The sequence below is a fragment of the Eubalaena glacialis genome, chromosome 19 (assembly GCF_028564815.1).
Source record: "Eubalaena glacialis isolate mEubGla1 chromosome 19, mEubGla1.1.hap2.+ XY, whole genome shotgun sequence".
In the NCBI taxonomy this organism is placed as follows: domain Eukaryota; kingdom Metazoa; phylum Chordata; class Mammalia; order Artiodactyla; family Balaenidae; genus Eubalaena; species Eubalaena glacialis.
In genome coordinates this window covers 63,729,998-63,753,620 of record NC_083734.1, presented here as the reverse complement: position 1 = coordinate 63,753,620, position 23,623 = coordinate 63,729,998, and the positions used below count along the sequence as shown (strand labels likewise).

The window sequence follows — 23,623 nt, the reverse complement described above, 5'->3', positions numbered from 1 at the left end:
TGTCCAAGAACTTGGCTCCGGGCTCCAGTTTCCCAACTCACTCGGAACTCAGAGAAGCGGTGACTCAGGCGAGGGCCCTCCCGGCACGTCGCGTTCTCAGCCGGCCTGCAGTGACTCACCACCTCGCTCCCTCCCTCCCCGCTGACCCCGGGCCAATCCCTTAATGAGTCTACACCCCACTCTTCTCACTTGGCCGGGACAATTGCCTGGTGGAGTTTTTAGCTCCCCGGGGGCAGGGCTTCTGTCAGCAACCATCCAGGTTCCTCGAGAGAGGCTTCTCCTAGGGTCTGGAGGAGCATAAAACCCTTGGGTGGACCCGAAGGCCCCAGGCCCTCCCCGTGCACCGAAGGAGGGCTTTAATGCCTGTGCATTCTTCTAATTTCAGAGCCTTTCAACAGCATTTTATACCAAACACAATTTCGCAAGTCTTGGTGTCCTGGAGGAATTTTCCCTTGGACACCTCTTGGTCAAAATTTGCTTGGGGGAAACAAAAAAGCAACCAGAGTTGGCCCCCAAAGTCTGCAAAGCAGAGACCAGTGGCAATGGGAGGTGAGAGTGCGGCGGACTGACCAACGGGCCCCGGGGCAAGGGGACCACCGCGCGAGGGCGCGGGGATGCTCTGCTCGCTCGCGCAACCGAAAGCAGGCGGCGAGTATCGCGAGAGCGCTCAGCTCCCCTGCAGCGAGCCCTCGGGCAGGAGCAGAGGCCCAGGCGGCGGGCGTGGGCTGCGGGGTCGCTCGCCTGGTTCCCCGGCTGGCGTCTCGGCGCCCCTACTTCCAGCGCGCCCCGTCGCAGCCAGGCGACCTGAGCGTCCCCCAACCAGCTTTGGGCCGGAGTGCTGCCCGCAGTCCTCCGCTCGCCCGGCCGCCAGCGCTCGCCGCCCGGCTGGGACCCGGCAGGTGGACTGCGGCGGGCGCACCCTCCTTCCGGCCCCGGCCCCTCTCCCGGACCCTCCCTCGAGCCCTGGCGCGCCTCTGCTCCCCGGCCAGAGCTCGCAATCTGCGCCCCCGAGTTACCTGCCTCGGGAAGTCCCAGTTCGCAAGCAGCCCGGACTGTAAAAGGGTGGATTCGGCAGAGCCCAAAACCACATTCCTAGGGGAGGGGTGGGGTCCCCATCTAGAGGGTCGCGGATCGCATTACCGGCCGAGGGGAGGAGACAGCGGAAGGGAGAGTCAACAGGGGTAAAAGTTGCCTTTCGCTTAGTACTCCCCCTCCCCCTCCCTAACGCGCTGCGATGCCGGTAGGCTCGGGGACACAGTGTCCGCCCAGGTTCCGGAGCCCGACGGCCCCGGAACGGTTTGGCAGGACAGAGGCATCTTTCCATCCGCGGATGCGGCAGTCAGAGCGCCGGCTGGCCTGCAGGGCTGCCGGGCTCCGGGGCCCCGAGGGCGACCCCCGGCTGCCCGGGGGCGGGAAGCAGAAGCCCGCCTCCGGGCACCGAAGATCTAGAGCAATAACAGACGCATAAATAAATCAATGAGCAGCTCTTTGCTGCCAGCAGCAGGGAAACCTCGGGCTGATTAAATGCAGACGTGGGGTGTCTGCCAGGACAGGAGGGCGGCGGGGTACAGGGAACCGGCCTGGAGGCGAAGGGTGGGGGGAAGGGAGGCCGGGGCAGGAGCGACGGGTAAGACCCAAAGCCACGTTTTTAAACATGGGGGGGAATTTTAAAGGCAAACAGTACGGGGGAGGAGGGGGGCCGGGCTGCGGGCCTCTGGGCCTCCCAGCCACCCCGGGCAACTTTCCGGGCGGGAGGTGCGGCCCGAGGGGCGGCGCCGGCGGCGGGAGGCGGGAGTCCGAGGCCGACGGGGGGGGGGGGGCGGGGGGAGTCACTTTAAAGGCTCTTTCTTACCCATAATGCTTTGTGGGGACGTTGACAAGTGGATCCAAGATGGCGTAGAAAGTAATGACAGGTAAGTCCTGACTTCCCCCTTCTCTGCTGCTGGGACCGCTCCGCGAGCTGCCGGAGCCCTCCGGAGAGGGTACCGGACTCCCCTCCGGTCCCCCGAGTCCCGGGAGGGGCGGCCCCGGGGCGGGCCTGGGGCCCAGACGGCCCGCGGCGGGGCCTGGGAAGCGGGGCTCTTCGAGGCGAGGCCCGGACGCTGGGGCTGTTTACAGCTTCTTCCCCTCCCTGGCCCCCTTCCCCTCCGCTGGGGGCCGCGGAGCCCTCGGCCCAGGCCGTGGAGGGGGCCTCGCAGACCCCGGCCGCGAGCCTGCGGGAGGTTTGTCCAGCCCACGGCACTCCGGGAGGGGGAGTCGAGCCGCCTTGCACGCTCCCCTCCTCCGGGTCGCGGCTGGGGGTGGGGAGCGTGCAGGCCTCCCACGCCCCGCTCGATTGCCCCCTCTGGGCTCGGACTTCCACGCGGGGTGGGGCGGGGGCCGGAGGGTGGGCGCGGGGAAAAGTGGGTCAGGGGTGCACCCCTCCCTCCCCCGCCGAGGGCTGTTGCCTGAGCTTCACTTTCTTTACCCCCTTTCTCCGCCCCCTCCTCGGAAATTCTCATTGGCCCACAAGCACATCAACAAAAATAAAAACAGACGATCCTTTCCTGGAGATTCCTTCAAGACTTCCCTTTTCTTGAGCTAAGGGACCGCAGTTTTATCTAAGGAACTTTGATTGCTCTCCCCCCAAATTATTTGAGCCTTCTGCACCCTCCCCTTTGCTGAGGATCCTCTAGCCAGGGTTGGAAATCAGGGTGTTAGGATTCTTCTTGGATTGAGATCCTCAGGTTTTGTTTGAAACTCAAAACTGTTGTTCCTTCACCCTCACCACTTACACTTTTCAGGCAAATCGTTAATAGATGTATAACTCCAGAGACAGTGGATTCCTAGAGTTGGGCGGGGGGAGGGGGGAGGAAGGCGTCGTCCTGGCTAGTTTGTTCTTAATTTTGCCCTCTCTTAAACTCGTATGAATGGATTTCTTCTCCTTCATCTTTTCTTTTTTCTCCTTCTTCTTCATTTCATTTTTTGAAAGTAAGGTCAGTCAGATATGACATTTTTATGTTTGGATTTTAAGAGCACTTTATTCTTTTATCACACAGAGAGGAAATGTTTTTGTTTTAAAGTAAAGCAAACAGACTCATTTACAAAGCTTGCATACTGTGCCATTTTGGTAACTTTTTCCATTTGAAATTTATATGCCCTTTCACTTCAGGCTGATAGAATGTTTGCTACTGATCATGTCTCTTACTGGTGTTGTATAGACACATTTTACTTTTCTGTTTATCTCAGGAATTGGATGAAGTAATTGATCACTAAAGAACTACAGTGCTGGTGAGATGTGTAAGGTGAGACTGCAGTTAAAAATGATTTACCTTTTTTCCTTCTTTATTTTAATCAAGTCATGAGGGTGAGACTGAAACTAAGTAATTTGATGGGGCCATCTTTATTTCCAAATCACTCACTCAGTCAAATGGGAGTAGAGGCAGGGCTAGATTTGGAAAGGACAACTGTGTCAAGTATACCAAACTTTTCAGCTACTGGAGCTTATCCAGAGCCAAATGTTATTTGCAGCCATCCTTGATTAGTATCTTCACCACGGGTAATTATAGTTTGCCTATTTAAATTCCCTTGTGTAACTTTAATTGAATGTCTTAATTTTATCTGTCCTTTGGTGTCCATCACTTAGTCTGCATTGAGTGTTAGTGATTGTGTATGTGGATTTTGTGTGTCTGCAGTTTGTGGGACTCGTGTAAAGTACACCCTTTCCATTGGAAAGAATTATTTCAGGCAAATCCTGCTTTTATTTTCTGAAAAATGGAACAGTGCTTGTCTCTCTCATAATTATTTGGAAATAAAAATGATAGTGTTGCATTTTGGTTAGGTTATTAGGGATAAGACTGGCTTGTTATTATCTTCTGGTCACATGTAGTGTGTGAATTCAGAGTGTTGCTCTATTTAATCTAACTTATAAGGCTTTGGATTTATAGAACATTATTAATATAGTGTCAATGAACAGTCAGTATTCTGTACTGGTGAGAAGGAGAGTGGTTTGCTAATTTTACATTCTTCACAAGCAATTTTCTCAACTTTAAAAATATATCTTTTTTATTTTAGGCATTGTAGATGTACTATACTACAGTGTGTGTGAGTGTGTGTGTCTGTAAAATATTTTACTATGGTTTATTGAGAAAATGTAAGTTGTTATGGTAGATTGGTTACTGCAGGGTTTTGTTTTTTTTTCCTTTAACACATCTGGGTAGCCTTTGTATTTTGAAATCCACTCACAAAGTTTTCATCTCTATCACACATCTGTTTAAGAAGAGTAAGCTGTGCTTTATTTTATTCCAGATTGAGGCATACAATTGACATTTTTGCCTTAAAAAAAAACTTGGGAGAGGAAGGTGGACATAAAGCAAGATCTTTTTGTAAGTGCACACACCACATTTGCTTGTGTTTGAAACTCGGAAGTGCTTGTGTGTATTACATATATTTTTATTTTTATTCTTAGCAGAGCAGATATGGATTTTAAAATTTATTTATTTTCAGCTTACAGATGGAGGCATATTCATGCCTTAGACCTCCCAATCTGTACCTTTTATCTTTTTTTTTTTTAATATACATAATACTTTGTGGAAAGAACCAATGATCTACTTTTGGGCCTATGGAGATGTTTGTTTATAATCCAAAAGGGAATATTTAGAAATAGGTAATCTTGTGTGGCTGGTGTTGTTTGGCCTGAGCTGTGTCAAGACATTTTCCACAATTTTCACACGTGTAGACCATGTGAAGTGTTAGTATTCACTTCAAAGTGAAGTTGGTGGTTGGCCACCGAACAGGTTGTCACATGAAGCCTTCTAAAATGGGAAATGCCATAGTACTGAAGTTTGTGGTGAAGCGGGGGTCTGTGTCTTTGAGCTGAATGAAGACATAGCTTTTTTAGTCTGTCCTTTTGGCTGGGAAGCTGGGACACTATTTTTAGGTAAGGCGGGAGTTTTGGGGAGTCAGTAAGTGCCTCTCTATCAGCTGGTGGGCTTGATTTTTGCAGTTGTTAGCAAGAAGTTTTATTTCTAATACCATAAATGTTCAGTCTACATTGTTTTAAAGTATGTATACATTTATGGACAGTCCGGTGTTTTACTGGAGAAGGGAGTGATGCCAAAATAACAGGGGAAATCATTCCTACTTGCAAAGGGCCTTGTGTAGTTTAAAAATATAGAGCATATTCATGAAAGGCTAAGAATATTGCAGAGGGACCTACAAATAAGTAGACCAGATCTTGCAGATGCATTTTTGTTCTCTGTTTAAGAAGTAGGCATGGTATTGATATTAAATGCAAATTAGTCTATAATTATCTGTCAGACTATATTTAAGATTCTAAATACAGGCCCAGCACAAGAAGTAAGGTCCTTTGCCTGTTGTTTTAAATGCGTAGCAGTTTTAAATGCATAGTAGATTTGGGGCCAAGTTTATCAACTTGTCGATAAACAAGAGATGGGGAGGAGCTACTTAAAAAATTATAAACAAATTGTTATGGCTGTTTATTTCCATAAGCTTAGATAAGTGTACATGCAAATATAATTTGATTTCTAAGTAATAGTTCGAATTGTTTTCTAGGAGAGAAGTATGGTACGTGTGGAGAGTGCGGCCACAGCAGCTTGTAGTTCATTTAAACTGCTGGCTGTAGTCAGGGTGACTTCTGTAGCACTGGCTAGGAGCAGCACGAAACTTAGTGGTCTGTCACTTCACCGGTGGCTGAGATAATACTTTTGAGCTATCCTGAATTTAATAGAGTTAATATTCCTCTTTCAAAAATAAATAGTAGATACAACATGGAGATTTTTAATTTATATATATGTGTGCATATATATTTATATATGTATATATCTTTATTTTAAAAGCTACCAATTGTCTAAAGCAAATTGAAAGTTTTTCAGCGCTAAAGAGTCATACCAACTTGTTTACTGGTGTAAATTGTACTGGGTCAGTTTCTCCAAGGGCAGGAAGTTGTCTGGTAAAGCCAGAGTTTGTGTGTTCAACTTGTTTTGACCCCTAAAAACCCTGATTCATCATTAGGTTCTTCAAAGAATGCACGGCAAATTTTTTTGAGTAAACCATTGTGACATGTGAATGTTTGTGATTTTTGTTATTTCTGTGCCATATTTTAGGTGTTCTCGGAACATCTGAATTTGCCTTTTTGCTTTCTTCTGTCGATATTCTCCTTGTGGTGAAAATATTCCTGTGAGGCGAGCTTCCTTTCAGTAGGCAATATGTGTAACTAATATAGTTAAAAAAATTACTTATTTTTATGTAAAACTGATGCATGCTATGGTAAACAAATCCGAGCAGTGCTAAGTGTATATAGGAAAAAAGATAAAAAGCCTCTGCTCTCCTTCCTCCATCTTTAGCCATGTCCCCCTAATCTGACCGTAGAAAGCAGTTGGTGTTACTTGGTGTTTGGAAGACCTCTCTTGCCTAGGTACGCGGGCAGTAGTGAAAGCAGAGGGAGAAGTCAGGGAAGGCATGGCCACTGAACCCGTTTAGATGTTAGGCAGGGACGATTCCGCCCTTATTTCCTGTGATGTTAATTAATATTGATAATCTGAAACTTCCATTCGTTTAAGATAACTGTAATTGAATTGTTAGTGAAACACTCAAACAGTTAATTGCATTGTCAGGTTGGTAAAGTTTTGATTTGTTGATCTTGTAAGGAAATAAATATTTGGAAATTGAATCCACGTAACCTTAGGGCTGGGAGTAATGTTGGTAATTATCATCTGTGGAATTTTATGATGAGATGCACAGTATACTTACTATAGGCTTTTTATAACTCATTATCTTTCCTTTAGTTTTCAGAACAACTCCAAGATAGATGTTATTTCTGCTTTGCAGAGGAAATTTAGGTTAAATGTGAATTAACGAACTTAACCTCGCAAGACTAGTAAGTAGTGGTGCTGGCGTTGTGCCTTGGAAAGGGCGTTCTCTTTCCATTGCAGTCTGCTCTGCTGCTTCTATCTAGTCTGTCTTATTTTCCAGATAAGGAAATTGAGGCCTGGAGAAGTCAAGTGACTTGCCCAAGGTCACACAGCTAATTAGTAGCAACATTAAACCAAATTTTTATCTCTGGACCCTTATCTCAGGACTCTGGGTCCTGGCTGGTTATGCTACATTTTATTGAAGTACTGTGGACCAAACAACCATATGCTGTGAGCACTGGATACAAATGCTTCAGAACTGATACATCAGCAGTCGTGTTTTCTAGTATGTATTAAAAGGTTCCTTCTCTCTCTTTCAGAAATTATAAAGAGCTCTGATGGGCTATTTGGGTGATACCCAGTGCAGTGAACTGCAGGTGAGTAAGGTCTGGGAGAGCCTTATTTACAAAGGGAGGACTTGGTAATGCCTGAGGAAAAGACAAAAGAGACTTAATCTAGAGGAGAGTGTCTGGTCAGCAAGATGAGGTGGGACAAGGTGGAGGAAGTAGGGCACTGGTGCAGCAGTGGTGACCTGGCTGAATTGGCGACTTCTGGAGCAGACTGGATGATGGTGAACATACTCCAGACAGACTGCCCGACGCTTTGTCAGTTTGTTTGAAGAGAAGTGAGGGTAGGTTAATCTTCCACTTCTGTTTTGAATGAGTAACTGCACAGGGATTCAACCTATCTGCATATGATTGGATCTTCAGAGGTCCTTCAGTTTTTGTGTCAACATTCTTGAGTGTTGGTCACCCAGTGCTCTGATGAACGGGTTAAGTATTCAATTGTTTGTTTTTCCTGTTATCTGCTATGTGTGTATTGTCAGGAATGACTGTATATATCTGCACTTTTGAGGATCTAGATCCCAAGAACATATCAATGGAAACAAAAGGTTAAACTTTTTTCCTAATGGTTGTATTAGTCCTTCAGATTATTTGTTTTTTGCTGAAATGCCCTAAGAATGACATTTTAGTCTCGAGTATTTATTATTTCACAGTAATTAATCTTCTTGGTCCATTATAGTATCTTGGCCATTCAGTGTTAAACTAAGAAAATGGTAATACTACAGAAAAACAATTAGAAGACTGTTTTAATATTGTCCTTGTGGGGCATCAGTGCTAAAATTATTTTTTGATACATTTTTAATACTAGTCCCAGAGACTTTAATGAGACAATGCTATATACTTTTAGGGTTTATAATTAAACTTAGGCTTGGCTACTTATTGATTGCTAAAGTAAAACATTGTTGTAGGGGTTCTTTGTTTCTTGAGTTAGGGTAGTTTTGCACAATTCATCCCCCACAGGTTCATGGGGATGATCAGAAGACTAGTTGAGCTGGCTTCTTGGTCCTTGGAAAGCTGGGGTCTGGGTTGTCATAGGTCATTGCGATAAGAAGTGCATGAGAGTTCTCAGTTAAGGCCAAAGTGAGCAGTACAAGCGAGGTGTGGCCCTCTTCCTGAGACTGTATCAAGTTTACATCCTGGGACCCCTAGTTTCTCCTCAGTATGGTAGAACTTTCTCTCAAATTATAAAATAATTTAAGAATTGTTATTAAGTAAATTGTTAAATATTTGGGTTACTACCCCTAAAACAGTTGATTTTGTTTTTGGCATTCTGTTAAAAAAAAAAAAATATGTATAGATACATATCTCTATATATCTATATATATATACACACACACACATATATATTATTGTACTCATTTTTTTTTTTTAAATTATTTATTTATTTTATTTTATTTATGGCTGTGTTAGGTCTTCGTTTCTGTGCGAGGGCTTTCTCTAGTTACGGCAAGTGGGGACCACTCTTCATCGCGGTGCGCGGGCCTTTCACTGTCGCGGCCTCTCTTGTTGGGGAGCACAGGCTCCAGACGCGCAGGCTCAGTAATTGTGGCTCACGGGCCTAGTTGCTCCGCGGCATGTGGGATCTTCCCAGACCAGGGCTCGAACCCGTGTCCTCTGCATTGACAGGCAGATTCTCAACCACTGCGCCACCAGGGAAGCCCTATTGTACTCATTTTTAATTATGATGCATATAATTTGAATTTTTCCTATTTATTAGATTATGAAACATTTCCATGTTATAGTTGTCACAATTTTAATTGACATGATTACACTTTGAGAGGCTGCAAAATATTTCATCGTCATGCCGTCAATAATTTACTTAAATCTTTTTAGATATTTATGTTGCTGGCTGGTTTTCAGTTAATACTTTAATCTACGTTATTGTAGATATTATTGTATTTTTTTTCTGGCTAATTATATCTCTAGGATAAATTTTTGAATGCATTATTGTGTTAAATGGTATGAACGTTTTTATGGCTTTTGATATATATCGCCATACTGTTTTTCAAGAATGTTATCCCAGTTTGTACTACTAACAGATATACAGATGTACCTGTTTCACCATAGCTGGATAGAAATACATTTATTCCTTAAAAGTTTTTGCTTATTTAATAGTGTAAGGTGGCATTTGTACTTTTTTGTTCTATAATGTTGAATTTTTCTCTTTGAGTCTCTTCATGGTGAATTGTTTGTTCATATCCTTTGCTATTTTAATCAGTAAACTATCGACGTGGGCTTTGGATGGTAAGGCAAGTATAACCAGCTAATAAACAGGTGATTATTAAAAAGATGATCAGAACGTGTTCGGTGAGAATGTTCAGAGGGAGTCTAGTCTAGATGGTAAATTTTCTTGAGAATAGTGGTTGAAGGGGAACAGGCGCGTTATTCCGAGATCCAGCTCAGCAGATGTGCAGTGCGCTTCCGCTGCGTGCCACGCGTCGCGTCCTCTTAGTGCCTCTCAGGTCGTCATAGCACATACGTGGTTGAAGGAGGGGGCTGCTTGAGGCTGCTTGAGGCCGCTTGAGGCCTGACTCGTTGGGGCTTTGGCTGCTGAAGTCGCTTTGTGGAGGGAGCGCTGAGGGGATCGCTGACGAGGACATCTTGAGCTCATTCGCGGCATACCACAGTGCCATGGCACAGTCTTTGAGAAGCTCTGTTCCGAAGGATACAAAGATGAATAAAACATCATTTCCTCTGACAAGGAACGAATCATCTAGTGGAGATAGTAGGGGCACCAAAAAAAGAAAGGACTAATAGGAATTTGAAGGGTGCTGTAAGAGGGGTTCAGACAAGGTGCTTCGGGGTTCAGTGGAGGGAGCGATACTGCCCCCTTGGGGATATAAGGGAACACTTCAACTGAGGAGGTGACATTTAAATTGCACCACTGTGAAATTGAGGCGCCGTGGCAAGAAGAGGGCATTCTGGAGGGAAGGGTAGCTTGAGCCAAGGCTGAGGGGCGGTGTTGGAAATGAGGCGGATGTCCGGAAACTGAGTATCCAAGTGACCCGGACCCTGGGTTACGTGAAGGAACATAGCGGGCAGTGAGGCTGCTGCGAGGTCACGACTGGGTTTTGGAGGGTGAATACGATGGGTCGTCAGTGAGGAGAAGCTAGAGACAGGGTTTTCAGCTGGGCTCAGGGTTCTCCTCCGGGTGAGGGATGATGAGTGCCTGAGTTGGTGTACTTGGGAATGAAAGGAGGTGGTGGAGTCAGGAGAGATTTCGGAGGTTGAACAGAGATGTGGTGACTGATGAGGCAGGAGGGGAAGGGAACAGTCAGTTCTGTGTCTCAAGTCAGAGATGATGCTGAGGTTTTCATGGTTGGATGGCGGCAGAATGGGACAGCAGGAATACAGAAGTCAGCAGGAAGAACGGGTCTTAGGGGTTCAGCATAGAGAAAAGACGAGTTTGGTTTTGTGTGTTGAGTTTAAGGAGCTAGTTAGAAAGGTGAAATCAGAATCTTAACCCTGGAAGGAACAGAAGAGGAAGTTCAGGGCCCAGAGGAGCTGGAGGGGCCAGTGAGGTCTCACAGTTAGACAGAGCAGAGCGAAGACTGAAGCTTCCTGATTCCCACTCCAGCGCTCTCTTCACTGCCTCAGACTGAGAAGCTTCTCTGCTGTGCGGTTTTCCTCGCACCCAGGTGTGCTCAATAGGAAGTTGGAAGTGGCAGAGCTTATGTTGGGAGCGAAGAGTTTATTTTTTAATTACATTTTTTTTATTATGGTAAATTTCAGATGTATAGAAGTGGAAAGGGTATAATCAATCCCACTGTACCCGTTGTTCAACTTTAATAGTTACTAATGTTGTTTCATCTGTTTCCTCCCTCTCCATCAATTATATTGAAGCAAATTGGATAAAGTGTTTTGGTGAACTTGAACTCTGGGTATTTGTAGTTAAGGAGAATTGAACAGTTCAGTAGGGTATGTTCTGAGCTTTCTGGGTGGGGGTCTAGAGTGAACAGAAGTAGTATTAATTGCCAGAATTCCTGGGCAAATCACTTACGTCTTCTGAGCCTTCGTTTGTCTGTGAGACGGAGGTAATAATGGCAGCGTCACAGAATCACCTGAGATAAGGTGTAGAAAACCCTCAGTGAAGTGTGAGCCTCAAGTGTTACGCAGATTTCAGTTGTTGGTAATAACAGAAAGGTAGTGCTATTCCTTTGGGCTTCTGTGTTGCTGGCATTCAATACATTTTTATTATTCAACAAAGAATTATGTGAGGTACCTGAGGCTTCAACAGGGAACAAAACAGACAAAATCTCAGCTCTCCTGGAGCTCATGTTCTAGGTCTGGAGGATAATAGGAAGCTAATACCTTAATAGTGATTAGTGTGGGCCAGACACTGTTCTAAGTGCTTTCATATTTTACCCTATTTAATTCTTGCAGCAATGCCTTGAAGTGTGTAGCACTGTTACTATTCCCATTTTGCAGATTTGGAAATCAAAGCAAATTTTTAAGCAGATTGCCTCAGGTCACCATGCCAGGATTCAGATTCAGGCAGAGCTGGCTTCAGGCCTATACTCTTACCCCTGTGCCGTTAGGACGCTTTAGCTCGTTCATGGCGTACTAGTGTTTGATACAAATAAAAAAGGTAGGCCCTGACTGAAATTATTCCTAAACAAGTAAGTGTTCTCTTCTTGTGGGAGAAAAAAAGACAAAAACAAATGAAAAAAATGGCAGTACATAATTCTCTGTGGAGGGAGGTATATTAATATTCTTACATAGAAAAGTATTTTTCTTCCTAACTTTTTATAGGCTTCACCAACTTTCTTGGTTTCTTTAGATACAAATGGCCACCTCCGTGGAAGGAAGTCACTTTCCTGCTGGTACTTGGGAAGAATCTCTTCTTGGATGGATCCCCTTCTCGTTTACCGTTCTTCTTTTTTCTCCTCCTGCTCTGTTTCCTTACCTTGGGGCACTTCCCTTCTCTGATTTCCCCTGTTCGCTGAGCCTCCTTTTCCTCACAGCTGTGGTGTCCCTTCCCAGTCTCATCAGCTGCCCGTGTTCTCAAGGATTTCCTTCCTTCTGCCTTTGCCTTCTCTTCCCTAGCCTGCCTCTGTCAGTCACCTTGGGCCTTACCCTCTGTTTTGGCTTTTCTGAGTTGATTCAGTGGGAGTAACATCAGGACCAGTTCCCGCCTCTGCTCTGGCTCTGCGCTGCCAGCTCTGGGTTCTCCTTCATGGGCAGGGAAGATTGGGACATGGGCAGTGAGCGTTCCTTAAGTTTGCATCAGGGTTAGGGCATGGGCCTCACTCCTTTTAAGGAGGGTTAGGAGGGTATTATGGCTTGCATACTTGTGGGGTGTTTTTTTGAATATTGTTAAAATATACATAACATAAAATTTACCATTTTAATCATTTTAGCGTATAATTCAGTGTCATTAAGTGCATTCACATTGTTGCACAACCATCACCACCATCCATCTCCAGAACTTTGTCATCTTCCCAAATTGAAGTTCTGTACTCATTAAACACTAACCCTCCATTCCCCTCTCCCTCAAGCACCTGGCAAACATCATTCTACTTTCTGTTTCTAAGAATTTGAATAGGGTCCATTCATACCATAGGTACCTCATATAAGTGCACTGATACAATATTTGTCTTTTTGTGACTGGCTTATTTCACTTAGCATGTCTTCAAGGTTCATCCATATTGTAGCATGTGGCAGCATTTTCTTCCTTTTTAAGGCTAAATAATATGCCATTGTATGTAAATACCACATTTTTTTTAATCCATCCATCTTTTGATAGATACTCGGGTTGCTTCCACCTTTTGGCTGTTGTGAATAATGTTGCTGTGAACTTGGGTGTATACATATCTGTTCAGGTCCCTACTTTCAGTTCTTTCGGGAAATACCCAGAATTGGAATTGTTAGATCATATGGTAATTCTGTGCTTAATTTTTTGAGGAATCCCCATATTGTATTCCATAGCAGTGGTACCATTTTATGTCCACCAGAAATGTAAAAGGGTTCCAATTTCTCCACACCCTCGCCAACAGTTATTTTCTATTTTTTTGATAGTAGCCCTCCTAATGGGTGTGAAATGATAATATATACTTGTTTTTAAAGGTGTTTTATGTAGAATAATAGAATTTCAGGACTAGAAATGGTATTAAAGATTTCTAATTCAATTAGCTGTAGACAGCAACGAATGTTCTCGTATGTCTTAGCATTTTCACTTCTTTCTCAGTTGGAGAAAGGCATTTTGGGCAGATGGGTCTATACTGGATCTTCGGCTGAAGATGAACTATGTCTGACCCAGGCAGGGTACATGGAATGCAGCTTTGTAAGAGATCTGCTCTTCTCTTCTGCCAGTGACTCTATTTCTTATACTTCTTTACAGTTTCCAACAGTGTCTTCTGGGTTATTTAATCTTCTTTCCGGCTTCTTTAAGGGATAAGGTAATTCTATTCAAATAAACATATTTATTTAAAAAAACTAGGTAAGTTAGCAATTAATGAGCCCAAGATCAGTTTAAACTGCTCAGATGATTAAAAAGACTGTATTCAATATCAATTTGAAGGAAACCTAAATATTACTCCTGGATGTTAGCTATAATTCCTTACTATGTAAAATAAGTCACCTCTTTTCAATCTTTTTTTTTTTAATTTGGAGGAGATGAATTAAGCAGCATAAAATAAAATATATTTTATATTTACGAGAAGATTATAACTTCTGGATTAGTTTGGGTTTTGAATCTTTTTTAAGTTAAAGAAAACTGTTAGTTTAATTTATATTATGAAAATCTTTACGCCTACAGCAAAGTTGTAAGAATAGTATAATCAATACGCAGTTGTTAGCGTTATGTCATAATTTGCCTTGTCTCTCTTTCTCTGTCAAATAAATAGAATTCTTTTTTTTCCTGAGCCAGCTGAAAGTAAGTGGCAGACATCTTAGATGGCATTTCATTCATACTTCATCGTGTGTCTCCTAAGAACGAGGACATATTTCTTCATAAACATAATACCATTATCACACCTAAGAAGATAATTCAGTAACACTAATAGTTATACTATCAGATATCAAGTCCATGTATAATTTTTCCTATTTCTCCCCGACATGTATTTTATTTCTTTAGTTTGTTTTTTTTTATTTATTTATTTTTGGCTGTGTTGGGTCTTCGTTTCTGTGCGAGGGCTTTCTCTAGTTGTGGCAAGCGGGGGCCACTCTTCATCGCGGTGCGCGGGCCTCTCACTATCGCGGCCTCTCTTGTTGCGGAGCACAGGCTCCAGATGCGCAGGCTCAGTAGTTGTGGCTCACGGGCCTAGTTGCTTCACGGCATGTGGGATCTTCCCAGACCAGGGCTCGAACCCATGTCCCCTGCATTAGCAGGCAGATTCTCAACCACTGCGCCACCAGGGAAGCCCTTTTGTTTGTTTCTGTCTCTTTAGTTTCTTTTTTTTTTTTTAATTAATTTATTTATTTTTGGCTGCGTTGGGTCTTCGTTGCTGTGTGCGGGCTTTCTCTAGTTGCGGTGAGCAGGGGCTACTCTTCGTTGCGGTGCGCGCGCTTCTCACTGTGATGGCTTCTCTTGTTGCGGAGCACGGGCTCTAGGCGTGCGGGCTTCAGCAGTTGTGGCGCACGGGCTTAGTTGTTCTGCGGCATGTGGGATCTTCCCGGTCCAGGGCTCGAACCCGTGTTCCCTGCATTGGCAGGCAGATTCTTAACCACTGTGCCACTAGGGAAGCCCCTCTTTAGTTTCTTTTAATCTAGAATAGTTATCCCTTCCCTTTTAGTTTTTCATGATAATTAAGCATGTTGCTTGTTGAAAAATTAGAAAATGCAAATGAATTTAAAAAAATTGTAATCCACCACTCAGAGCTACCTACTTTTACTTTTGGAATAATTTTAGACTTACAGAAAGTTGTAAATGTAGGTCAGAGTTCTCATATACTCTTAACCCACCATTGTTAACATCTTACATTTTTAAGGTACATTTGTCAAATCTAAGAAACCATCATTGGAACATCAGTATTAACTAATTTCCAGATTTTATTTGGATTTCTCATTTTCCCACAGAGTTCTTTTTCTGTTCAGGGATCTATCCAGGATCCACGTTGAATGTGGTTGTCATGTCCTCTGGGCTCTGACAGTTTTTCAGACTTTCCTTTTTTTTTTTTTTTTTTTAGTTTCCATTTTATTCTTTTTTAATTTTTATTTTATTATTTTTTAAAAAATAAATTTATTTGTTTAATTTAGTTTTGGCTGCGTTGGGTCTTTGTTGCTGCACACGGGCTTTCTCTAGTTGCGGTGAGCGGGGGCTACTCTTCGCTGCGGTGCATGGGCTTCTCATTGCAGTGGCTTCTCTTGTTGCGGAGCACGGGCTCTAGGCATGCGGGCTCAGTAGTTGTGGCTCGCGGGCTCTAGAGCGCAGGCTCAGTAGTTGTGGCACACGGGCTTCGTTGCTCTGCAGCATGTGGGATCATCCTGGACCAGGGCTCGAACCCGTGTCCCCTGCACTGGCAGGCGGATTCTTAACCACTGCCCCACCAGTTATTCTTTTTTGAAAAAATTATTTCCTCATTTGTTTTTATATGATGATGCCTTTATTTATTTATTTTTTATTATTGTTTATTTTTGGCTGTGTTGGGTCTTTGTTGCTGCGCGCGGGCTTTCTCTAGTTGTGGCAAGTGGGGGCTACTCTTCGTTGTGGTGCGCAGACTTCTTATTGTGGTGGCTTCTCTTGTTGCGGAGCACGGGCTCTAGGTGCGCGGGCTTCAGTAATTGCAGCACCCAGGCTCAGTAGTTGCGGCACACAGGCCCTTGAGTGCGCGGGCTTCAGTAGTTGTGGCGTGTGGCCTCAGTAGTTGTGGCTTGCGGGCTCTAGAGCGCAGGCTCAGTAGTTGTGGCGTACGGGCTTAGTTGCTCTGCGGCATGTGGGATCTTCCCGGACCAGGGCTGGAACCCGTGTCCCCTGCATTGGCAGGCGGATTCTTAACCACTGCACCACCAGGAAAGTCCCAGACTTTCCTTTTTTTAATGACAATTTTGAAGAGTCCTGGTTCAGGTATTTCATAGACTGTCCCTCAGTTTGGGTTTGTGTGATGATCTCCTCATGATTAGAATGGAGTTAGGGTTTTGGGGAAGGAGATATTTACTTTTAATATTTTGTTTCATCTCTATCTCTTGGCTTTTTATATAAGATATTCAATGCATATAGATATATATTTACAAAAGCAGGCTTATAGACTATTATTTTATAATCTGCTTGCTATTTTGTAGTCTGCTTGGGATGATGATGGTCGTGGTGGTGGTACGCTTTTGTTTTAATTATGCAGTTGGCTCTCTTGTGTTGATTTACATTTTATTTATAAAGCTCAACTGCTTTGGATTATGATGTGTTTACAAGGCTACACAGATAATCTGGAAGGGAAAATGAAGAAATACAAATGACAGAAAATGTTTTATAATAATCAAATTTTCTTGGCAAGCAGCAACCTTTTCTCAAAGTCAGTCTTTTAATATGATTTGCTTCATAAATATGGGTTTTTTGTTTTTTCATATCTTTATTGATTAGTAAGCATGTTAAATGACTTGGGAGGAATCTCACTCTCTTCAAGAAATAATTTGGAATTATTGATCCAGAATGCTGACAATTCGCAAAAATGGGTCAGGAAAATCAAAGTAATAGATGGAAAAAAAAATCTCAATTTTAGCTCTTGATATAACTTTTCTTAAATTTAGGGTTTTTCTTTTTATAATTTAAGTTACTAAAACAGATGGTGGAAGGTCCATTAAGATATTTATTTTATGTATTTAAAGCATTTTACTTTGCTGTATTGAATTCCATTCATTCTGGAATTTAGGAGAATTTACCTCTTTATGAAAGAGATTATTCAAAGTAGAAAATGATTGATGACCTTCGCTTCCAGTTTTCTTCTCAATAGACTTAGTCTCTCTTCTAATGCTTCCTGCATACTCAGTAATTTTATAAGTTTTAGAGAAAAATGCAAGTCTGGCTGAATATTAAGCACAGTACAATAAAGCTTTTTTACTTTGCAGAATATTTTACATGTATGTCCCATAGATTCATCACAGATTCTAGTTTTGGATAAAGGCAAGTACATTTAAAGACAATACAACATCCCTGTCTATGACATTGGCATTCGAATGAGAAGTGAATTTGGTTCAGGACAGTTCTTGGAATGCTTGGCATTTAGGTTATTTTAGGTCAACTCTTTCGGAAATTCAATTAGAGTATTTATTGAATGGTTTTAGTGAGCTGAATGGTTGTCGTGGGGATATAGATGATATAAAACATGACTCCTATTTATAAAATAGTTGTGTTGGTCAGATAAGGCATCTTGCATGATGTATTTAATCAAAGATAATGGATGAGTAAGAGGCAGATCATTCTATAGGAAGTAATTTTGGTTTTGAGAGAGGCATTCTTAGGGAAATAGGCCTTGAAGTGTTATTTAGAGCTGGGCAGGATTCAGGTCCGGAGAGAGGAGGGAAAGAATATTTGGGTAGAGGGAAGGGCATTGGCAGAGCCTCAGAGGCCTGATGGTCCCTGGGGCCTGTGTGGGAATGGTGGGAAAGTTGGGTTGCAGTCAGCCTGTGGGTGGCCTGGACGTTGGGTAATGAGCGTGGCCGTCAGTTTATGGGTGCCGTCTCTAGAGTGGTCTGTAACTTGCTTCCTCCCTGAGGAAGTGTGACACGCTTCTAGCTGCAGTGTCTTCCCCACAGCTGTGCTGTCGGTTGAGGAGAAGGGGGCCTGCTCGGCCATGGCTTCCTGACTCCTCAGGGTATGGCGTGTGAGTTATTTTCATAATGTATCAATCTGCCTTTTCTTTCTTTTGTCACAATGCATTTACTTTCTAAAATGGTCTTGTTTTCAGGATAATAATTGGGTTTCCACGGGGAAAATAATAATGTATGAGGCAAATTACTGACTAAAGGCAAACTACTGACTTAAAAAAATGAATCTCTAATTTTTTTTCTAGTAGTTCTTCTTTTGTTTAAGTTTTTGTTTTGTTAGTTACGTAAAGAAACGTACGTGTGGTCATTTCCGCTCAGGGGGAGCGTGGGGAGCGTGGGGAGGAGCGTGGGGAGCGTGGGGAGCGTGGGGAGCGTGGGGAGCGTGGGGATGTTTTAGCGCAGCTCATTGGTCTTCTGAAACCGTTGCCAATGCGGTCTCATCCGTTCCGGCCAAGTTAATTATGAGGTGGATAATTTTTTTCCCCCTAATGGAGACAAATGTAAAAGACAGAGATACAGAAATCATCTTCAATTTAGATTGAAGAAATTTTAGTTACTACTGTTTGTTCCTGCTGTTTGATCACAGTTTATTTTTATTTTTTGAAGTCTGTCTCTAATCAAATAAGATTTAATTTTTTAGAAGTAAAAGAGGACCATGACCAAATTAATAAGAAAAGTTAATTTAAGGACAATAATTGATCTTTAAAAATATAAAAGTACATTTCATGACTTGATCTCAAGATGATCTGGTGGTTATCCTTATACTGTCGCAGAAGGAAGTCCACAGTGGGACGAGAATGATGCTTACAAATCACCACCCTTCTTGTTATCTAGTACTGAACATGTCTTAGCCCAGGCCAGTCTGCCTGCCACCTCTGTGGTACACTGTTGATTTCATTCTTCTTCCAGTATTTACTTTTGGTCCTGGACCAATTATCTAGCTGTGATGGGATTCTTCAAAAGTATTCTTCAAAGTATCCTACATTTTGTACTTAGTGAACTAGTGATTGTTCTGTTTGCAGACATTCTTTCTGAGGCTCTGCTCTTGCCTCGAAAACCTACATTTGCAGAAAGGGAAATGTATAGGTTTTCCTTTTATTAACAAACTTATCCTTCTTTATTTCTTTCCAGTTTTTAAAAACCGTGTCCATTGTGACATTGAGATTCATATTTTAAAAATAATTTAAAAATTTTATTCTTAAAATTATCATGCAGTAAAACTAACTTTTTTCTTTTATTCTGTTAATTTAACACGTGTAGTTTGCGCAGCCATCACTACAATCAGAATACAGAATAATATTATCACCCCCCAGAATTCCCTAATGCTATCCTTTTATAGTTAACTGTCCCCATCCTATAACCTCTGCAACCACTGACCTTTTCTCCATCCCTATAGTTTTGTCGTTTTGAGACTGTCATATAAATGGAATCATACATGTAAGCTTTTGAGACTGGGTTCTTTTACTCTGTCTTTGAGATTCATCTGAGTTATTGCATGTATTGAAAGTTTATTCCTTTTTATTACTGAGTAGTTTTCCATTGTCACTCATTAAAGGACATTTGGGTTGTTTCCAGTTTTTAACAGTTACGAATAGAGCTGCTGTAGACATTTGTGTACAGACTTTTGTGCAAACATAGTTTTCATTTATCTTTAGGGTAGCTGTCTCTGGGGAGAGGGACTCACTATATCATCTGCTGGGGGATATAGTGAGTATATTTTTAACTTTATAAGAAACTGTCAACCCTTTTTCCAGAGTGTCTGTACCATTTTATATTCTCCCACTAGCAATGTATGAGAGTTCCACCTATTCCACATCACTGATATTATCAGTGATTTTAATTTAGCCATTCTAATAGGTATATAGTAATATCTTATCATGGTTTTAATTTGCATTTCTCTGATGACTAATGCCATTGGACATCTTTTCATGTGCTTATTTGCCATCATTAGATCCTCTTAGTGGAGTGCCCGTTGAAATCTTTTGCCTAGCTTTTAATTGGGTTGTTTTCTTACTGTTGAGTTTTGAGAATTCTTTATATATTTGGATACAAATCCTTTTTCAGGTATGTGATTTGCAGTTGGTTTTCTCTCAGTCTTTAGCTTGGCTTCCCATCCTTCTAACATAATAATGTCTTTCAAATAGCAAAAAGGTTTAATTTTGAGAAAGTCCAATTCATAAATTTTTTTCTTTTTTATATTATACTAAGATGGGTAGATTTTAAAATAAGTTTCTGTTCTATAAAAGTGGTGAAAAGTAACTTAGTGACGGGAATGTTCTCCTAAAGTTGACTTTGTGGAAGGTGCAAATGTTATTTTCTGGAAAGGTAGTGCTAATTAATATACTCCTTAGTCTTGGGAACATCTAGGACTTTTGTTTAACCAAAGGATGCAATTGGTTTAGGTTTGTGAGGGTTTCCACACTTTTTTTTAAAAAATGATAATCACTAATGTGGTTAAATATGTATACTTTCATAATGCAGAACTATGTAGGAATTAGTCCTTAAGACTCTTCCAGGGTTAAAATAGTGGTATATTTCATTGACATTTGATGCTTTTGGGAGTGCCTGAGTTTGAGTTTCTGCTTCACTGGAACAGCATTAGAACTTTGAGTGTAGGTTCAGATTCAGTGTCATGGCTAAAAGCACGAGCTGCATCAGAATGTCTGGATTTGAATCCTGCCTTTTATTTACAGTGTAACTGTGGGTGAGTAACTTAACTTCTCTGTGCTTCAGTTTCCTTATCTGTTAGTGGGAATGATAATAATAACATCCACCTTGTAAGGTTATTATGAGGAATCAAGTAGATTACGTAATATAGTCATTTCAACAGCATCTGGCCCACAGTAAGCATTCAGCAAATGGCTCTTGTTATTATTTTTATTATTATTGCTGAAATAGCTTTATGATAAAATTGTTTAAACAAATGTTTTGGAATATTTTCAAGAGTCAGAATAACCACATATCACACTAAGTCATTTCTCTCCCGTGCCCACTTTTTTCTCTTTACACTTGTTATTATTAATCAATACCTGTGACCAGTGTTTTTAGTAATCATGTGTATATACACTGTTTTACAAGACAACTATCAGTTCATTCCATTTTTCACATCCTGTGAGGTACTAATCAGATATACACATATACATCAGTTCGCTTCAGCTGCCTGAAATATCAACCTAAATTGGCTTAAGCTGGAAAGAAATTTGAGTTAGGCTCACCTAACTGCAAAGTCAGGCACAGCTAGCTGGATTCAGGGCTCAAGTAAAGTCATCAGGACTCAGGTTCTCCCCACGAGTCAACTCTGCCTTTTCCTGTATGGACTTTAGTTGTAGGAACTGTATGTTAGAAAAATGGCTGTAGCATATTCACCCCCTGTAGCCTGTTAGCGTTTAGATTCAGCCGGAAAGAGCGCCTGTCTCTTTCCGAGAAGCCTCAGCAAAAGTCTCATGATGTCTCATTGGCTCTTATGGGGTCACATGTCTGACCTGGAGCCGATCGCTGTTTGAGGCTGTGAGACTGGGATTGACCAGTTCTGGTCACATGGCACCCGTGGCTCTTTGGCGGAGTCGACCCCGCCAGAGCCACGCTGACTGAGGGTCCGGGAGAGGTGCCTACTCTGAGGGAATTTGTGGGCTTTTATTACCAGAAAAAGGGATGGACGCTGGCTGGTCAAACGACTGATGTGCTATTAGGCTCTTTTTGTAGATCGGCAACAGATCACAGGGGTTAATGGATTTGAATTAGAATCTTGGTTTCTGATTCCAGCTTTTTTGTCTGTGGAGTTACATCCTCCAGGAATGCGTTCCCCACAGGGGCAGGAGTTTGCAGAAAGTTAGTGTTGTGTATTCTTTTGGTGAAAGTTGGATAATTTTTAACAGGAAGAGGAAGAGTTGAGGCAAATAGGGGCGGCCCTCGCAATGCGTGGACGTGGTGCTTCTTCCCACGGTGGTGGGTTCAGGCGACTCAGCGCCCTTCTCCGGGCCTTTCTGTCCCCGTGGCAGAGGCTGTACAAGACCCAGCTTGGTCAGTGTCTGTCCGCCACGTGGCAGGGTCGCGTGCTGTAGACACGGGTGTATCCGTGTATGCTGGCCAAGAGTGTCGGCTACATGGTGAGGTGTGTCTGGGAGCTGGCCTCGTGTAGAGGTAGTTTCTAGATCTCTGTGTTTTTTGTAGTCCGTTTTAGCGTGGCTTGAGACATTGTCTCACTTTGACTTCGGCTGGCAGTTTCTATTTTATGTTTTTCAAGAAGGCGCTTGAACTTCTTCAGGAGTATGTGTAGCCAGGTCATGCTGTTTTCTGAAGAACCAGGGAAGACAGTTACCAGAGACCTGCCTTGTATGGAGAGCTACACTACAGAAGTACCCGCAGTGAGGTTCAGGGAGACCGCAGTTAGAAATGAACTGTTGGGACCTGATTAATTAACAAACGTAATTGTGGTAGGCATCTTCATATCCAGTGCTGAGGTGGGCACCTGAGCCTACATATCAGAGACATTAACTCTTGAAATTAAGTCACTTCCCCCCATAGCTCCCGGAGTTAGTAATTCTGTCCCTAATCTCTACTTCTGTGTTACTTTTATTGAGATTTCCCCGGCTAATATGTTTGGTGATTAATGTTGATGGTAGTCTTTGTGATCTCCCCTCAGAGCCAGTTTTAGGGGTTAGCTTGTCTTTGTCAGCGACGTACAAGTACACTTGTTTCTCCAATGGCTATTGGAGAGCATAATCATTATTATGATCGCATAATCATAACCATTATTATTTTATCGAGATGGAGAAAATGGGTGAAAATAATTCCTCTGTCAAGTAGATAAAGTAGTTACATAGCATGATGTTTTATTTTCTATAAATACAGTGTTGTATGTTGAAATCTGTAAAGTGATTTCCACTTTATATAAATTGAAAATACGGAATTTTAGTGAAATAACAATAGCTAACACTTACTGAGCACTCACTGTATGCCAGGCATTCTTTTAAGCACTTTACACGTATTATTTCACTTAATTCTTAAGTGAAAATAAATAACCATAGGAGGTAGGTATTAGTTGTCTTCTTGCCATTTTAGAGGTGAGCAAGTTGAGATACTTGAGGCTAAGTCATTTGCTCCAGGTCACACAGCTGGTGAGTGACACAGTTGGTGAGTGACAGCTGGTGAGTTCTGAATGTAAGTCCTCTGGCTCCAAGTCTGTGCTTTGGATCACTGTGCTGTGTTCTCTCCCTAGTAAAGATTTTAGCTATTGTGTTGTTAGTTTTTCTTTTCATTTTACTTCTTTTTGTAATATTTTCTAGATGTGGGCTAGGAGTTTTATAGAGAAGATTTGCTAATTCTAGGACCTTTGGAATCCATGGATTTATCCATCTTCTGTTGCTGTTATCTGGCAAGCAAACACTATATGCTTGTTTATATCAGTAGGTCTCAACCAGGAATGATTTTGCCCCCCAGGGGACATTTGCTGATGTCTGGAGACAGACATCTTTAGTTGTCGTAAGTCAGGAGACGTGCTCCTGGCACCTAGTGGTCAGAGGCCGGGATGCTGCTGAAACATCTTATGAAGCACAGGACAGCCTTCCGCAACAAAGAATTGTTCAGCCCAAAATGTCAATAGCATCAGCTCTGGCCTATAGAATAAGTTACTGATGATCTTGTAATGCCATTCTCATCTCTAATGGGCAA

At 42.5% G+C, this 23,623-nt stretch overlaps 1 protein-coding gene across 7 annotated transcripts in view; it reads left to right on the top strand.

The window, feature by feature from the left end:
* The first annotated feature begins 1,870 nt into the window (after positions 1–1,870).
* Positions 1,871–23,623, top strand: part of HELZ (helicase with zinc finger) — a 152,315-nt gene continuing 130,562 nt past the window's right edge. For 4 of the 7 annotated variants that reach the window (XM_061175349.1, XM_061175347.1, XM_061175348.1 and 1 more), the window contains exons 1-3: positions 1,871–1,913; positions 3,229–3,284; positions 7,232–7,288. The gene's annotated coding sequence lies outside the window, so the exon portion shown is untranslated. Of the gene's footprint in view, positions 1,914–3,228; positions 3,285–7,231; positions 7,289–7,462; positions 7,543–7,662; positions 7,684–23,623 lie in introns of those variants that run through there. The other 3 variants (XM_061175344.1, XM_061175345.1, XM_061175346.1) reach the window with 3 other exon arrangements.